Source organism: Hyperoodon ampullatus, assembly GCF_949752795.1.
Source record: "Hyperoodon ampullatus genome assembly, chromosome: 2".
Taxonomy (NCBI): domain Eukaryota; kingdom Metazoa; phylum Chordata; class Mammalia; order Artiodactyla; family Ziphiidae; genus Hyperoodon; species Hyperoodon ampullatus.
The window spans coordinates 121798815-121812172 of NC_136915.1; positions in this window are offsets into that span (position 1 = coordinate 121798815).

Sequence of the window (13358 nt, forward strand, 5' to 3'; positions counted from 1 at the left end):
TCCCGGACTGGGGCACAAACCCGTGTCCCCTGCATCGGCAGGCGGACTCTCAACCACTGCACCACCAGGGAAGCCCTGTTTACCCCTATTTAAAGTTAAATAGTTACACTATTTAGCTTTAATTTCAGTGTTTTGCAAACCAGTATAACCCTCAGACATTTTTTCCTAATTGCAAACATGATTATTATGGAGATATTAAATTTGGGTAGATAACAACCTCAGAGCACCTTTTCTATTTAAAAAAAAAAAATCAATGCCTCTAAGTTTCTAAATTTTCTACCTTGCTGAAGATAATCTCTTTTATCCTTTAAGGTTTAATGTAAGTAACAAAAAGTTTACAAAAATGGTAGATGTTTGTTTAGTTTTTCCTTATGGACAGTTGCTAATTAGGTCTTTCATTTTGTGAAGGAAGCTAGGTTCTGGAGATCTATTTCCTTTGCAGTCGAAAAAGGACTCTTCTTGAGATAAAAAATATACAAACCCCCAACCACGTGCAGGATAAAGATGTAGGTTGTGATATTGTAAAGGGCTCCAGCAGGACTATGTTTGAACACCTCTGGACAACCCAGCCATGATGAAAGTGCTATAACACTTGATGAGGGTATGCCCTAGAGTAAAACCACCATATGTGAAAATAGTACCATGCACCTAATAAATGTACCTTACATTTGTACAGTTCACGCAGTAGTTCCCAGAACTCAGCTCATTTGAGTGAAACAAAAACCTTGTAAATTAAGCAAGAAATATATTATCTTCATTTTATCATTGAGGAAATGGAGTTTGAGATGATCACTGCTCACACTCAAAAGTTAGCAAGTGGCAGATCCAGCAGTAGAATCCATTGTCTGCTTCTTGGATTATTCCAGATAATAAGAGACCCAAAAACCAAAATCAAGAAACAGCTAAACAGAATAGATGTTCCCCCAGTAATTGCCCCTACCCTCCCACACTGATTCTCCTATATCAATGGAGGTGAAGACTTCTCTGTTATTTGTCTGATTTGGTGGGAATCATCCTCTCAACCCTCTGTTGCATCTGACAGAGGGAACACAGGGCTGGTACATGTTTGCTCAGAGGCACTCTCACCCTTCTGCCTCAACCCATAAATCACAGAGCCTTTGAGAAGGCAGCCACCTCTGGGCTGAACACAGCAAGTGTTGAACTGTGAGTAATAATTTACACTGCAAAGTAATTTCAGACTGAAAGTGAAAAAGATTTCTCGACCCTCCTAATGCTGAAAGGGGACGTAAGTCATATAATTTTATGCCAGCAACACATGTATCATATGAAGGGGGAAATATTCTTTCAATGACCTGAATGTTATGTGTTGTCATTAAAATATGTTTAGCCAAGGCTGTGGCTCAATTTGAAGCCCATTTGAGAGTATGTGTCATACTTGGTCTCAAGCAGGACCTGAAGCCAATTTAGAGAGTGTGTATTATGAGAAGTCTTCGGGTTAGAGGTATGAAATTTACAGTCAATAGAAAGTAATTTTCTTATTGGAGCTTGGCCCAAATATTGCAATGAATACAGTGGGAATGCCATGGGACTGGCAATATACATCAATGACAGATTTGAGGGGGTTAAATTCTCTCTCCAAGCAGAGTCAGAGCAGGCAAGACGCAGAACTGGACAAAAATCATATAAAAGTTGGATAAATTAAGTTCTTCCCAACACCATCTCCTATATAAAACTTCCCCTGAAGTTATCTATAAGCCTTTGTTCATTACAATATTGACAAGTAGATCTCGAAATATGATCTGTCTTCTTTATCATGCCCTTCTGTTTCCATTTCCTACAATTTGGAAAATTTTGCAATCTCATTTATGCCCATGTTTACAGGTATTCTAATATTTTTGTCATGTAAGCCTGCTTAGGACCCAGGCATCAACAAAAGTCATCATGATTATTTGCAGAACGTCCATATTTGTAGCTTGGAGAGTTGGAAGAATTTCTCAGAATCTTGGAACTCTACCTCACCATACCCATTTTTTTTTTTTATAACTTAAGATCCAGCTCGTAAGATCCAAAGCTCATGACAATTTGACAATCTAAAATACGCCTGTAGCCATACCAAACCACTGACCAGAGCCTGAATATTCCACACATCTTCATGCTTGGGCTCCATCCAGTCAAGCTGAGTGAGGAACTCTAGATATAGTGGCCCTGGGCATTAATATTTTTTTCAAAACTCCCCAGATGTTTCTAATGTGCAGACAAAATAAGAACCATTCCCTAACAATAATTCTAACCCAAATTTTAATGTACATATAAGTCACCTGTGGAACGTTTAAAAAGCAGATTTTGATTCAGTAGTCTGAGTGAGATCAGAGTCTGAATTTCTAACAAGCTCCTAGGTGAGTCTGATGCTACTGGTCCATGGATCATATTTTATGCATCAAAACTTAGCTCAAATGAGGTATCATCTATAAAGATTTTCCTTAGGTTCTCAGGGAAAATTAAGCATTATAACCCTTCTGTATTCTCAAACATCAATTATAGCCCTTCAAATGTCATTAATTGATCATTTACTTGCTTGCCTCCCAACACATATACATATGCCCAGTATACCGTGAACTTAGGGACAAAGGTAGTGACTTATTCATTCTTCTTGTCACTTCCTATCACAGTAGTTAGATAAAGGATTTAAAGGAAGAAAAAGTGAGAGATAGAGAAGAATTCATGAACTTTCTTGAACCTCTTGATCACTTTAAAGTATCAACCACAAAGTGAAGCTATGGTCATAGCTCACTTCCACATTATCATCATGCTGAATCTATTACAGGTTCTGTGTCTTCACTAATTCAAGGGGCCTCTGACAGAATTTGTCAGCTATGGATAAATGTTTCAGTTAGCTACTGCTGAGTAACAATTGTAAAATTCAATAGCTTAAACAAATAAGTGTTTATTATTTCTAAGTTATGGGTCATCTGGTTGGCAATAGGATTTAATAAAGAGATTAACAAGTACGCCTTTCTCTAGTAAGAGAAGAGTACTTCAGTTATGATACTGTCAACATATCAGTTACTGGGTTGATAACAAATTTCCTTCTCTATGGTGACTTGGTGTGCCTACTATTATATCTGCACCACATCTTGGGCAATCAGAGTTTTTTTAGAAAACTATAGGACTTTTCCTTTCGAGAATTCAGTTTGCTTTTTTCTTGGAGTACTTTTATATTTTTCAGTGTCATTTAATGAGGTTTATCATTTTATCTGTTTAAATGAAAGAGAAATAGATACTTTTAATCAAACTAATCCCAAATAATAATACCCAAATTAAATAATTTGGCTCTCAATCTCTCTGGACAGATAGAGGATAGATAGATCGATAGATAGATTGATAGATAGATCGATAGATAGATAGATGTTAATTATATGCTATGTATATATTCCTCTTGTAGAAGGGCATTCAGATTTAGTTACTATATATTTTTATATGATCAAGTCTCTGGAAAAGACTCTGTGTTTAAAAATATTTCTTTCTAATCCTATCAAAGTAGCTAAAATTCTAGCCACGGTATTTAAAATTCCTTTGAGTATTACAATGCAAATATTACTTGGGAAGATTAGCGTATGATTTAATTACTATCCACTAGTGGCTTGATTTGAGTTTGTCGATATCATAAGTGTGGATGGACTCTTGAAGGAAAGGAACTTATAACAGGTACCCTCGGATCAGAATGAGTGGGTGCTCCACAACCACCCCCTGAGAAGAAAGGCAAGAAATGGAAAACCCCTCTGAGATATAACTCAAAAGCTCAAAGAAGCTAAAGGGTCACAGCGAGGCTCCTGGGTTGCAGAGGAGTAGGTGGTAGAGATGAAGAGTACCCAAGGAGGATAAAAGTGGAGAAATTGAGCAAAATGAGAGCTCTGCAGACAAAATCAGTCTCCTGTTATACAGTCTAAGCATTGAACTAACAATTGCCTAGACTTTGTGCATTCCAGGAATTATCCTTTTTCACTTGAAATCTATTAATTTTGCAATTATCAAAAATCAAGAAAGCACTTTCTGATATTTTTAGCTGGGAGACCTAGAATTTACATTTATTATTCAGGTAAATTTCTCTCTTTTATCCTCCTTCACCTTCTCTTTTTATCTTACTACAGTTGAACACTACTTCTTTCTCTCTTATCTCTTCCCCTTTTCATTCTTTCTGCCCCTTTCTTGCTCCCTCTATTAGTCTCTTATTGTTATAAAAGCAAGGTGATCTCCAGGGGAGAAGAGAAAAAAAAAAAAAAAGAACAAGTGAAACACAAACAGCTCCTTTAGAAAGGTCACAGGAGTTTTAAGTAGAAATGTCACTGTTATTCTGTCGCAAAAATAATAGCCCTAAACTGCTTGCACTAGGGGTGGATTCTACTTTTCTGGAGCAGGAAATGGAGAAATGCTCCTTTTGAGGTTTGACTGTTAATCCAGAGTTGTGTTTTAAAAATGTCTTAATCCATCTGTTATTCTCGCCACACACAGCTTCACAAACATAGTGTGTCTTTTGGCTTTGCTTCCACACATTTAGACAACCCCAGGATGAGACAGATGTAGGAAGTACCTGGTGTGCTTTGCATTTACCCTTCTCTAGGCTATTAGAATCTCTGATTGACTCAGACTAACAGTTCTGATTGGCGATGAAGCCTGAAGGCCAGAAGAACATTAAGTATGTAGACTAGATTTCCCCCTCTGCCAGACTTGACATTTTCCAGGCTTGTAATCCATTAGCATCTCTCTTTCTTTCCGTCTCTCTCATAGTTCGCTGGGTATCAAAAAGGGCGGATCAGCAGAAGACAGGAACCTAATAAGATGAAGCAGTGAAAGAGGATAGGTCTTTCTAATCTTCAACTGTAGTGTGCACATTAATGCCTTCTACAGCCTCAGCCTGTTTCTTCCTGTAATCTTGGTTGAGAATAGATGGTGGGCAGAAAGAATGATAGTCTTGGGCCTTCTTCTCCATGAATAGCAAAGAGTGATTCTCCCTGACTTGTTGACTGGAAGAGAATGGACAACACTAACCCAAACACTTACAGACATAACCTCTGGTGACTAATCAGGTTCAAAACTTAGGAATCCCAAGTTAAATGCACTGGTCAAACTGTGGTCATTTTGATAATGAATGTTTCTTTTGAAGACAGAGTCATTCAAGTTTTAATACGAGATCTGCCATTTACAAATTGTATGTGTTTGGCCAGCTATTGATTCCTTCTTGCCTTAGTTTCCATATCCATAAAATGGGTATAATACTTCATTAGGATATTAAGTAGATAGTGTCTACAAGTGCCTACCACATGGTAAGCACTCAGTAAATGATATTTATTATTATTATTTTTACTATTACTATTTTTATACTCATTGCAATATAGGCAAGAGTTGACCAATAAATCCAAAGATATGGTGGATATGATACAACTTGATACATTTCTCAGTAACCAATGCAGAGAGGAGTGATCCAGGTAAGTGATAAAACTCTGTTCCTAGAGGTGATCCAGGGGCCCAGGTTTCTTCTACCTATGTTTCTGTCATCTTCTCAGATCTGGTTATTCCAAGTGTGGTCCTGGATCAGCAACATCAGTATCACATGGGACCTTGCTAAAAATGTTAAAGTGCAGGACCCACCCTGGGCTTCTGAATTGGAATCTATGTTTTAACAAGATCCCTGGGTAAGCAAATTAATATTTGAGAAGCATTGCTTTAGAATATATCTCACCTGCTTGGTTAAAATTGACCCGTCAGCACTGCATTCAAGAAAAGAAGAAAAGAGAAAGGAGCAGAGAGTAAGCAATTTTCTTCTAAGGAGATGACATGGAGTTCACACATATTACTTCCACTCACAGCTACACACCTACCTGCAGGGGAGTTGGATGATGTAACCTCTTGCTGGATGGCCATGGGCCAAGCTAACACTTCATGTAAAGGAAGGAAGGGAGAAGAGAAAAAAGGACAAGTCACAATTTTTGCCAAAATTGCTATCTTTGTTTTGTTGAAATTGTTATTACAATGAAGAATGGAATACTATGGTCATGGGATAGATTTAACTGGTCCACAGTGGGAAAAATAACATAACCTTAGACTTTATACTGCTAGGCTATTCAGACACAAACTTAAAAAAAAGAGGAGAGAAAGGAATTTTCAAACTACAGCCAGTACACTCTCTTTTTTTACATTTTTTTTATTGAAGTATAGTTGATTTACAAAATCATGTAAGTTTTAGGTGTACAGCACAGTGATTCAGAATATATATATATATACATGTGTGTGTGTGTGTGTGTGTCTGTGTATATGTATTCTTTTTCATATTCTTTTCCCTTATAGATTATTACATAATATTGAGTATAGTTCCCTGTGCTATACAGTAGGCCCTTGTTGGTTATCTCTTTTATACACAGTAGTGTGCAGTACACTCCCTTTTTTAAGTCATAAATAAATAATATTTTAATACCAAAAAAATGCATTTAGTCGGAAGAAGATATTCTTTTGAGGAATATGTAATTCACAAGGAACATCCAGATGCAATTCAAAACAGTGACATTTCTTGTATCGTGCAAAATTCTTTCTGAAAATACTACATCTGATCACTAGGAAGACATATATATCAATGGGACCCCAACTGAGACCCAGAAAATGAAAGGTAAAGTGGCCCGGGAAGTCGCAAGCATGTCTGTAAAATGAGCAATTAATACCAACTGCCCATCTGAACAGTGAAACATAACAAAAGTTGACTTCTTGCTTATGTAAAGCTCCATATGAGTCAAGCAGTCTTATGTCATATTGTAGCAATGCCATCTAGAACAGACACCCTCTAAAGATGATGAAGCAAGGAAAGAGAAGGATGAAGGAAGCATATCAGTACTTAACTTCTTTGGCCTGAATTATTTGTTGGGGACTGTCTGCCACAAAGATACATAAATTTAGGAGCATACAAAGGAGAAAGTAGGATTAAATAGAGCAATTGTCCCTTATATTGCACTTCAAATAAGTTGCCTCGATCCATTTTTTTCCTTTTGCACCCTGAACATAAAATTCCCCTGAACATAAAATTCTCATCAAGTTTGTGGTCGTCTAGAAGTAAGTGAAATCAGCAAGCATTTCTTTTGCTAGCTAGAATTGCACCTTCACTTCCAAATCAGAGAATAACTAGTTTAAAATCCCAAAAAGTATTCAGAGATTTAATCTGAAGTACATTGGTTTATTCCTTAATAAGTTTTGGAAAATTGATTTTATTTTCCCAACATCTCTATGAGGTTGCTTTGTATAGAGGCAGCCCATTTTAGAGGGAAGAACCCAGGCTAGGAGTCCAGACCCAGAACCTTTTCTCATCAGCTGAGGGTGGTTGGCAGCTCTCCTGTGAGCCTGTTCCCTTAACTATTTAATGAGACAGAAGAATAGACAATCCATAAGATCTCTTTTAACACTTAAATTTCACTAATTAACACTAATGGAAGGCAGATGGAAATATCACCTTCTGGGTAATCTCAAGCTCAATTTATATATCAGTAATATTCAAATTGCAGATATTTTTTCTGCCTTATATTAAAACATCTGTACAGACCCAGGGAAGGAAAATCAACTGGATAAGACCAGTAACCCACAGTTCTGATAATCATGCATCATACAGTTATGAATTACTGATTACTATTTTTTAAAAAGGATTAATTTTAGATGAAATACCCACAAACTGGATTTAGACAAACAATGATTACAAGTCAAAATCATTGCTAGTATCATTGAACAGGCAACAGTCGGCTTATCACAAATAGCTGTGCTTCATACTCTAAAATAGACATTTTCCTGAAAAGCATGTTTAAAGAGAATTTAAGTAAATGAAATTTGATTTTTTACATTGATTTCATTTAGATGTAAGAACCAGAATGGATAAGTATTTTTTATTCACATATTAGATAGAACTAACTTCCCTCTTAGTACTTGTTCAGATATTTCTCTCAATAAATACATGTCCCCAAAACTTAGGCACTAAAATATTTTGGTTTAATTTCTACATTTGCTGGAAGACAAAGGAAGTAAGTCCTGATCTTAGGTACTTTCTATTTCTTGATTTGTATTACTATCTGTGTTCTTATTGTTGTTTTTGTCTTTCTGTTCTTTTTTCTTTTTCTTTTTTTCCCTATCTTTCATCATTCTTTTTCTAACTTTATAGCACTGCCCTCTAAGGATTCCCATAACATATAATATTCATATGTATTTTTTGTTCGCCAGTAAACTCTCTTAGCCTTACCTTAAAATATCTTAAAATAACATGCTCATCTTAAAAATCACTGACATCCTCCCCAGCTTTTGTAGTCAAGGTCTGAACCTATTCAAACATCAAGACTGAACCCTATACAAATAGTCTAGATATCGGGAAAAAGATGTCCCTAAGAGGATACTTGGAAAAGCCATCTAGCAGTGACACTTTATTTCTATGTCATTCTTAATTTTTCTTTCAGAACAGGTTCTTATACTTTATTTCACCTTCACAGTAACTTTGAGAGATTGGCAGGTGTGTTTAACCCCTTTGGAAAACAAGGAAGGAACCTGAGGTTAGGGGGGATGAGGTGAATGTCCTGGTGTCATAGAGTTAGTTGACTTGAAAAGATAGTGGGGACATCTAGTCCAGTTGTTGGTGTCAGTAGAAAGTCAGTAAGCATTAGCTGAGTGTTCAGGGCTGCCTTAACACCATACATCATGTCCCCATTTAGACCTTATGTGTGTGTTGTGTGTGTGTGTGTTTACATGAGTGATATTTGTAATTTTATGGTGGTCTAGAAAAAAATACATTTCCCCCACATCCAGCTCCAGAATTAAAGTAACATCTTTGATTTCCTACCTTTAATTACTGAATTTTTGTATCATCTCAACACTTGCAGTAGCATTGACAGCTAATGCTGTGTTTGCATTCCTGGTTGCCATCGGAGACAAGCCACTCTGTCTGGAGGATGCCTCTCATAACGTTATTTTTTACTCCATCTCATAAAGCCTGTTCTGTATAAATATATTTTAATTAATTAATAAATAGGATGTAATGAATTCTGGCAGGGTGACATTTGAGCACAAGGCGAGGGGTTTAAACAGATACTGACATGTGTTAGCCAGGAAAACACCCCACACATGCATACACACACACACACATGCACTCACACTCACAAAAGGTCTTTTTATTCATTGGAGATATATGTAATAAGGAGTTCCAGAAGGTTAATTTGACCTGTGAGGGGAACTGAGCAAGAGGTACAGAGGTATAGGAGAGGCAAATGTTCCAAAATAGTTGGCTAGTCATTAATAGTGATACCTTTATGTTTCAGAACTAAAAACACTGGACAACGCTAGTACTGACTCTTTCTAATAAGCTTAAAATGTCTCGTGAATAAATCCTTTACTGTTTCTTACCATAATGTTCTCTAGTAAATCCCATCTTGGTATGCAGTGAAGTGAATACGGGGACTTACATAGCACAAAAGTGTATCCAATAAATTTTAGTTGTATCATCATTTAAATCAGCACTTCCTAAAACACAGCTACCTTGATTTTGAAGATTTTGAATGTCCCCACTGCATCAATCCTTGTCCTCAGAATACATATGTATGGAATATTTTAGACAGATAATTGCAAAATCAACTCAATATTGGTAATCCATTTGGAATAAAACTTAGAGAAGAAAGCTACTTTTGTTATTGGAGAACTTTCCTTGTTACTTCTCTATGCCTTTAAAAGCTTACTTTTCATAAAAGAAACCCTTTCATATTTTAAAATACATTTCAAGCATTCCTCTATTTTAGCTTGTAACAATATACATTGTAATTACCCTTCCTTCTTTCCCCAGCTATACTCTGAGCTGCTCTATGGAAGAGATTGCATCTTATTCATTTTGTATACTTACTGTCTGAAATCAGAATATGTTTCTCAAATGAATGAACCCTCAATTGTATTCTTCAGGTTGGTATAATTATTTACATTTTTGCAATCTATTTCCTATCACTATTTAACACACCTTTAAAAAATATTGTCAACCTTAAGCAAAATTCACAAATGAGTGAGGTGTCTTGAGTTCCTTCCATCTGCCTTTCTATTCCTCCTCAGTGTTCTGCTATCTAATCTTGCTCCCCCACCATCTAATTGCTGAATACATTGATGATGCTTCCCTTTAGCTATAAAAAATGCTTCTCAGGGGTCCATGTTGTGTCAGCTTCTGACCACTAACATCAGTAGTGCCAGAAGCAACCCAGGGATGTGAGTGAAAAAAAAGTCACTTCCTCTCTGAAGCTCAGTTCTCTCATCTATAAAATGTAAAAGTAAAAATATCTGCTCCTGTTGTCAGGGCTAATATTCTTCTGAGTTGGACCAAACAAACAAATCCCTTAGGCATCCTAGAAGAAAATTTGGATCACCAATCTGACCATGATCTGGTTTTAGCTTTTTGCATTTGAAAAATGATACACTGGAAGAAGCTTATTGATACTAGTATTATTTTATTTATTTATTTGCTTGTTTGTTTGTTTGTTTATTTGTTTATTTATGGCTGCATTGGGTCTTTGCTGCTGCACGTGGGCTTTCTCTAGTTGTGGCAAGCGGGGGCTGCTCTTCATTCAGTGCGCCGGCTTCTCATTGCGGTTGCTTCTCTTGTCGAAGAGCACAGGCTCTAGACCCACGGGCTTCCGTAGTTGTGGCTCGCGGGCTCTAGAGGGCAGGCTCAGTAGTTGTGACGCATGAGCTTAGTTGCTCCGCGGCATGCGGGATCTTCCCCGACCAGGGGTCAAACCTGTGTCCCCTGCATTGGCAGGAGGATTCTTAACCACTGCACCATGAGGGAAGTCCAATTCTAGTATTATTAATGATCTTCTGCAGCCAACTTTACTCACATGGAATTTATAGGCTGCAGCCTGCTATCTTTTCCACAGTCTTTATTTCAGACAGATTTGTAAAGTGCTTAAAAGAGTGTCCATCCCATAGTAAGCATTATGTAAATGTTGATTAAGTATCATAAATTATCAAATTCTTGAACACCCTATATTCAGATATTCATATGAATTAATATTTATGAGAAAAGTTGGCAGACCAAAATAGGGAGGATTTGGAAAGCAGAAAAAGAAGGAAAATCACTTAATACCACCACCATTAGCATTTTGCTAATTACCTTCCAATACTTTTCATAGATCTGATAGAGAGAGAGGGCAAGAATATCATTATCATCACAGTCAAAAATTTTTGAACACTTACTTTGTGCTTTACAGAGATTACTTCATATAATTCTTCCAATAATTCCCACTGAATCCCTATTGTCTGATTCTAGACTCTGGGTAATGCCACCATGACAATTGTGGCAGAAACAGGCAGTTTTCTAACAAAAAATTGTGTTTGCTTTCCTTAATGTAACAGTATTGTTGCAAAGCAGCCTTCCATCCAGGAAGGCTATATTTCCCACCTAGAAGTGTCCAGGCAGGGCTATGTGAGCTGGTGCTTACCAATAGGATTTTTTTGTTTTGTTTTGTTTTGTTTTAGTACACATTTTTAGTAATATGTACATTAAATGACTGTATATGGGTCAGATATTGTTTTACCTATTTGAACCTAAAACAAAGTAACTCAAGTTGTACAGAAATATAAAAGCCACTTCATTCAACAACACATTGTAAACTATATTTTCTATACTAAAATACCAATAGGATTTTATTGGGAGTGATTTGCGTTACTTCAGGCCTGAGGTGGTTAAGAGCAGATGTGGCTTTGCATCTTGCTTTCCATTTCTGTTTGCTGCAAGGAAAAGACCCCAAGGTCTTGGAGAAAATAGTAGAGCCACAGAGTAGAAGAAGCCTGGGTCCCTGAATCACCTGGAAAGTTCCCCTCCAAACACGAGTGTTGAATTATTTTAGCCTTTCCCAAGTGATAAATAACCTTTAATTATAAACACACTGAAATTTCAGAGTTTATCTGTTACTTTAAATAATACCTTGAAGAATTCACTAATACCACATACCAACTTGCAAGAGGATATAGTTGTAATCCTACTGATATCCAAACTTTCAAATTACTTTTTATATTTTACATCATTTGATGAATATTTCCCCCTCAATGTGACATAATTTCTATCAATGTAAATACTTGCAAAATAGCAAGGTATTCCACAGTTTTATAATAACTTCTTATTGGTAGACTTCTGTAATTTACTTTTGCCAATAACAATGAAATAATGGACTATTTAATACCCTCTTTCATATAATGTTTTCTACATAAGAATTAGGTAATTGTAAAATATCCCTTCAAAATGAAATTACTGTTCCAAAGTATGTAAACATTAATGTATACAAATTCATTTCCAAAATAATTTTACCAGTGTCCTGGCAAATAACATTTCACTAGAGTATGTGTTTTATCATAACGTACTAGGAATTAATAACCTTTTGAAAAAATATTTTCAAGTTTAATAGATGAAAATGATAACTTGCTGGGGTTTTTTTTTGTTTTTTGTTTTTGTTGTTGTTGTTGTTTGCGGTACGCTGTATTTTCTTACCCCTTATATGTTCTACTAGTTACATGATGAACATATTTAGCATCTGCAATTTCTCTGGAACCTTAACTAGATGAAAATTATGTTGAAAAAACTTGATTTGTGTAGAAGGCTCAATCAGCAAAAAGAAATCAATGATATAGTTATGTGTTTGGAGGGCACTATAAAATCTATAAGGTCTTGTTCTGGCATTGCTGAAAAAGATGAGTGGAAATAGTGAAATTGGAAGAGGCCCTTTGTGTAGAGCTAGAACACCAAAATAAGACTTGGCAATGTCTTTCCAGGTTTTACACAAGAGATTAGCTAGGATTCGACATTTTGGGGAGTTTAACACTGCCATTGCTTAGAAGGCCAGCTGATAGAGTGAATAAACCCCGTATCTCTTTAGCTGATTTAAGGGAACTGGCACAGGAAGCCGAGAGCTCCTACAGAACCATTGTTCCCATATTAGGACCCTACAAATACTCTTAGCTGAGATTGTGCTTCTTGCTTTAGACTTGGCGGTAGAGACAGAAAAGTCAGGAAAGAGCTGGTATTTACAAGCTAGTGAAAAAGACAAGAATAACATAATAGGGAGGCTAGAAAAAAATTCATGCCAGTACCACTAAATTTGATGTTATGTGCTCTCACTGGTGTCTGAACATAAAAGAAAATAAAGGAATGAGGAAATTAGATGGTTCAACCCCCAAATATTAGACATACCTCCTATTGCCTAGATAATTTTAATAAAAGTTTTATTGTTGCCTGATTTATTCCAATAATTGTCATATTTCCCCCCTCCTTCAGCTCTATAACATAATCATAGATATTAATTCACTTGTTAAAAGTAGGGTTTGGGGACGGGGGAAGCATTTCTACATCCTGTATG